The 6,000-nt window shown below is 49.6% G+C and overlaps 1 protein-coding gene across 5 annotated transcripts in view; it reads right to left on the reverse strand.

Moving 5' to 3' along the window:
• Nucleotides 1-4,038, reverse strand: part of ACVR1 (activin A receptor type 1) — a 151,802-nt gene extending 147,764 nt beyond the window's left edge. For 4 of the 5 annotated variants that reach the window (XM_049887284.1, XM_049887281.1, XM_049887283.1 and 1 more), the window contains exon 1: nt 3,433-4,038. The gene's annotated coding sequence lies outside the window, so the exon portion shown is untranslated. Of the gene's footprint in view, nt 1-2,506; nt 3,326-3,432 lie in introns of those variants that run through there. The other variant, XM_049887282.1, reaches the window with a different exon arrangement.
• Nucleotides 4,039-6,000: the final 1,962 nt, after the last annotated feature.

Consider the following 6,000-nt stretch of genomic DNA (forward strand, 5'->3'; position numbering starts at 1 on the left):
GCTTGCTTTAAAATTATCACCTGGAGTCTGGTCAATCAGCCAACAGTTACTGAGTGTCTATACAAGATATCAAGCTAAGGCTATAGTCAGTATGTTGTTGTTGTTAGTTGTCTTCAATTCCAACTCATGGTTGCTCCATTTGTACAGAGCAGAACTGCCTGATAGAATTTTCAAGGCTGTGACCTTTTGGAAGCAGATCGCCAGGCCTGTCTCTCGAGGCACCTCTGGGTGGGTGTGAGCCACCAACCTTTCAGCTAGCAGTTAAGAGCTTAATAGTTTGTGCCACTCAGGGACTATAGCCATTTACAGTATAGTGAGCTATCATCTCCCAACTAACCATTGTTTATGGTTATGAATTTAATTTCCCTTTTTTTTTTTTTGGCAAAAAAAAGTATCTACCGTGTATGTATCATTCAAAGGCTTATCATTCAAAGCCTAAAAATAAAATTAACACCCATGAACCCATCATCAAAAATGAGAACATCATCATACAGTATCACCAACCTATCTCCTCCATCTTTATCCCAGGTCCCTGCCCACCCCCCCACACCAGGTAGTCATTATCTTGAATTTAGGTTTTCAGTACAAGTATGAATGCACTTTTATGATACCTCCTATTTCTAGCAGGTGAGTTGGTTTTCCAAATATGGCAGTGATACGCCATTTCCTTTTAAAAGATGATGTAATTAAGTTTTGTTTTTGTAAGTGAATCAGTGCTTTACACAAAAATATTAATTAACAGACTAAATGAGATTTAACTATGACAAACTCATTAAGACAGTATATGAATGAATGAAGTTTGGTAAACCCTAGTGAAAGTGGCTGAGCATGGGTTGCGGGGTCCCACGAACACTGGCTTCAAATCCTCGCTCTATCAGTGACTGGCTGTATGACTTCGGGCAACTTAATTTTGTCAAGCTTCAATTTCTTCTTGTAAAATAATAATAAAACATAGGCTTGTGGTGAGAATGTAATGAAAAAAATGCATTTAAAGAGCTGAGCACAGTGCCTGGCACATACCCAGCCCCTCCAAATCATATCTGTCATTAAATTCACCCAAAGTATGTCAGAGGGGTTTTGCCACCATTATGAGTTTACTTCTTCATAATAATTAACACATTAGATTGCTTCACATAAAAATAAATCAAGAATGCAGGGGCCCAACAGCAAACAAGCCACAGGTGACAGCTTCCAGTCCCAGCTCCTTGTTGCTGGAAGTACTGCACAGAAGCATTGATTCCATCTTCACATCATGACCTTGATGAGCAGGATCATTTTCAAATCCATTTTTTGCCCTACCTCCCCATCCCCTTCCCAAGGCTGGACTACTTAATTCAACCCTGAGAATCACCTAGAAGCCTATCATGAGATCTGTACAATTCTGAGTAGGACAGAGTCATAGCCTTTATGTACTGGCTTGGTCATTGTTATCTGTTCCACGGATGCATGAAGAAAATTTGGTAAATCACTAGTTTGAAAAAAAAAAAACCACAATGCTATTAATCGAATTAAATCCCTCACTTATGAAATTAATTACATTGCTGAATATGACACACATATCCAATCTTTATTCCAAGTTCTTAATATCCTTTTAAATTACTCAATGGCAACAAGGAACTTAATTTCAAATTCACATAATCACTCTCTTCCAAGGCGTAAAGTTGTGAAACTGCTAAATAAAGTTTCATTTAATACCACTCTCTCCATTTCAAGTAAAACCAACCAATACAGCTGGAAAAGGAGAGCATGACTCAATCTCTACCTATCACAGCCCTTGATCTTGTACCCAGAATTTATCTCAACATCAATTTACCTCCTTTGAGTATGTGCATGAGGGTGATAGCAAAAATGCTATCATCTAACACAATTACTTCAACATAAGGCCTACATGTCGGCTTCAAAAGACTTCCACTTCATTCCAGGCCAGAAAACAAAAATAACTAAATCACCAGAATATGATCTGGTCTCAGAAGATGGACGATCCAGGTTCTCTCCAGGCCTTGGATAACCTCCTGACCCGTGTTCCACCGGTAAAATGGGTGAGACCCATATTTCATACTTAAGCAGTCTGCACACTGCTTGATGGCAAGGATGGTGTCTGAGGTCAGCACAAGTCTAGTGTCTGCGGGCTGCCCAAGCCCGGGCCCAGGGCCAGCAACCCACCTCCAGAGACAAGTGCCAGGACATACTATAGTGTTTCCATTTAAGGCCCGCCATTTGGATCAGCCCATCTCTAAAACTTCTTCACACCACCTTTCCAGGAAGAATTTTTTGGGGAAAAGGGAGGTGGTGTCTATTTTTGCTACCGCCTTCCCTTGAGCTGTCAGAGCAGTCTGCATATCTGGGATGGGATTCTTTAAAAACACTTGGTTATGCTTCAGTTCGAGGGTTTCTCTTCCCCAAAACACAAAACAGTATGGACACACATAACTGATACCACACACCTCCAAAAAAAAAAAAAGGAAAGCCCAATAAAATTAACAAATTCATTACGTTACTTTGTTACCTCTCTCCAAAAGTCAAAGGAATGAGAACTTTTTAACGAAGACTTTTATTCTCCTACTGAATTAAACGTTTTCTTCCTCGAAGTGGCTTCCTCCACAGCTTCTCTCCCATGGAGCGTCCAAAACCCCAGGGAAAAAGAGGAGACAGGGTGAGGGGCATGTCTGGCACAAACTGGACAGGGCTGAACCAGTCTAAAGCCCAACGGAAGTTATGGAATCCAGCGGCTCCAGAGCTACACATCTCTCCCCAGCGCGCCCAAGATTGTAGCCCCAATGTTTTGGTTACAGTGTTGAAGGAAGGGTTTTAAACTTGGCAAAGCAACATGTAACATCTGTAACCACATTTGCCTTCTGGGGATCGGAAGATGAATCCCACATTCCTGGCTTTGAAGCTTTTTGAAACTGCAGCTAGGAAGAACGGAGGGAGGGAGCGAGTTGAGCGGAGTTTATTGGCTGTCTCTCCAGCAGAAAATTACTCTTGGAAGAGATGGATTTTTTTTGGGGGGGGGGATTCACCCATCTCTTTACTCTCTATCAAGCTCAGCTAGGAAGGTGAGCCCGGTGGCCAGGCAGCCAGATAGATTTCCAAGTCAGACGCGCACAGCCCGAAGGAGTTCACCACACACAGACAGACACACACACACACACACACACACCCTCCAGTGCAAACCAGAGACCCCCTCACTCCACGCCTCTGCCTCCCTTCATATCCCACCAGTAGTTCCGGCCCAAAGCAAGACAGTTTTGTTCCGTCGCTGCCTCTCCCACCAAGAGTGGATCAAGCTTGGGGGAGAAAGGAATGAAAGCAAGGGGGAGTCACCGCAGACGCCCACCCTCCCACCCCCAATCCCTGCCCATTCTCCCGCTAGGCTCCCTCCCCCCGCTGTCCTCTCAGCTCGGGCAGACGCGGTGCGCGACCTCCCCTCACCTCTGGTCCCGCCGCGGCCGGGGACTGAGCCGGGGGAGGTGGAGTGCTAGCCAGCCGGGCGCTGCAGGTCGGCGCGGCGCGGGGCGGGCGGCCCGGCGGGCGCGGGGCGGGGCGGGGCGGCGCAGCCGGCGAGGGAGCCCGGAACTCTGCGGGGCCAAGGGCCGGCGGCGGCGGTGACGGCGACGGCTGCAGCCGAGCGGTGCGGAGGGCCAGGGGCTTCCCAGCCCTCGGCACGGCACGGCACGGCACGGCGCGGCGCGGCTGGCCAAAGAGCAGGCTGGCAGCGGCAGCAGCGGCAGCCACCCCGGGGGAAGACACGGGGGAGGGAGGGAGGGCGGGGTGAAGAGGAGGAGGAGGAGAAGGAAGGGGCGGAGGGCGGGCGGAATAAACTTCCCGAGGCGCAGAGGCACGGGCTGGGAGGATGGCCGTGGGAGGGGCCGGCAGGCGGCTGGGGGCTCGCCCCCCGGGGGGCGCTGGAGAAGACGGTCACAGAGAGTCGAAAAGTTCCCCCAGCTCGCAGGGGGAGGTTGCGGCGCGGCGGCGGCTGCAAAGAGCAGGAGCCGGAGCGGGAGGAGCGGGTGGAGGAGGAGGAGGAAGTGGCTGCGCAGCGCTCGGCCAATGAGTGTCTGGAGCTGTGATTAACCAGGCAGCAACACATCATTTCCTCCCGGCACGGATCCAGGGAGCCGGGAGGGAGAGGGAAGGCGGCGGGGCGGGGCCGTCCCCGCGCCCCCTGCAGGAGCCCCGCCGAGCCTGGCCGCGCAGCCCCTGGCTCACCCGGCGCTGTCTGGCCTGCGGACCGGGAGGAGGCTGCAAGCGCGCTGCCCGCGGGGCTCCTCGGAGAAGGGGAGGCGGCAGGGCCGGCCCCAGCCGGGCTCCCGCGGCCGGGGTGGGGAGGAGGAGAGGCCGCGCAGTGCGGGTGAGTGCCCAGGTAGGCGCGGGCGGGCGGGCGGGCGGGGCTGTCTGGACAGCTCCCGGGGGCGCGCGGGGCCGGCGGGCGGGCTCCCTCCTGGGACTACGGCCAGCACGCAGCTGGGGTCCTGGTTGTCAGACTTAGGCTGGGTTCTCAGAGAAGCCTCAGCATTCTCATCCAGGCCATTTTTGAAGTGCCTTCAAATCCCCTTCACTTTGCTCATTTCTTCGCAGGGTTATGGAAGAGCTTGCCATTTTCGCAGTCGACCTCCTTAGTAATAAAAATATGCATGGGGGGCTTCTGCAGTAATCTAGCCTTGTCCTAGGCGCCATGGGAGCTTACAGTGGAAGGAAAGGAACATTCCCCGCCGCAGAGAGGCTGACAACCTCGGTCCTTAGATACACAAAAACACCCCAGTGTGCTAATATTATCCAGAGCATCCAAAAGGCATGCAAGGATCAAATTTTGCATGGTGCCTGCTGAGTGTAAGGAAAGCACTGAGCCATTTACTCTGCCCTCTAGAAGCATATAATGCACAGCCCTATCACAAAGCAAAGTAAAAGCATGAAATCAATAAACAGGAATATCATAAAGTATTTTTATCTCTACAGGTTCATTCATGTAGCAGACATTTATTGGGTGACTGTCTGCAGTACTGTAAAAGGTTGCAAAGGAAATGGAAGATCTGGTCCCTGCAGGTCAGGATTTTACAATCTAATTAGGAACACAAGGCATATCTATACATGAAAGAGCTAGAAGATAATCTCCAGGTATTATATAAGCAGGAGAATGGAAAAGTCTGGGACGTTTTTTTCATAGGGGGAGGGACTTGGTACCTGTAACATTGGTGGGGATCACTAGAGGATAATCGAGGTCAAATCAATGGAAGACAGCCTGTGTGTATCCCCACTCTGGGGAACAATGGGGGACAACAGGGACCCGAGTGTCACTTGGCTGCAGTGTCTGCTCTGCCAGTTACAAACTGTGGGACCTTGGGCATGTTTTTAGCCACTCAGAAGGGGATAAAGCTTGTCTCATGAGATTGTTGTGTGATGCAAATGAAATTACACATGTAAAGCTTTTCAAGCTGCTGGGTAAATGTTCCTGGATCATGTACATCTAAGAAGTCCTCATGTTCCAAACTGACCTCATGTTAACCTTCGTTGTAATCCCCACTAGACTGTAAGCTCCGCGAGGGCAGGGACCAGGTCTGTTGTGCTCACCATGTACCACCATGTCTAGCAGAGTGTCTGGCACATGTGGGTGCTCAATAAAGATTTGCTGAATAAGGGAATAAATGAGCAAATGAATCCTGTATGTTTTTAACTGTTCCTTTCAGTGATGGTGTTATTGTGTGGCTGGCTTCATGCAAAACCCTCTAACTCAACCTGTCTGTGACTAATTGATATTCAAGGAGATTGGGAGGATTTTGGATAGTGTTTGTGGCCTTGTAACATAGATTGTGTGTGTGTGTGTGTGTGTAAAGCAAAAAGGCCCACAAAGGGATACAGCCTCTGGTTTTGCCACATTAACCCAAGGTTCCTCAACCTCAGCTGAAAATTTTGGAATGGATGATTCCTTGTTGTGGGAGACTCTCCTGTTGTCTGTTGTGAGATGTTTAGCAGCATCCTTGGCCTCTATCCATTAAATGGCAG

The sequence above is a fragment of the Elephas maximus genome, chromosome 6 (genome assembly GCF_024166365.1).
Source record: "Elephas maximus indicus isolate mEleMax1 chromosome 6, mEleMax1 primary haplotype, whole genome shotgun sequence".
Lineage (NCBI taxonomy): Eukaryota > Metazoa > Chordata > Mammalia > Proboscidea > Elephantidae > Elephas > Elephas maximus.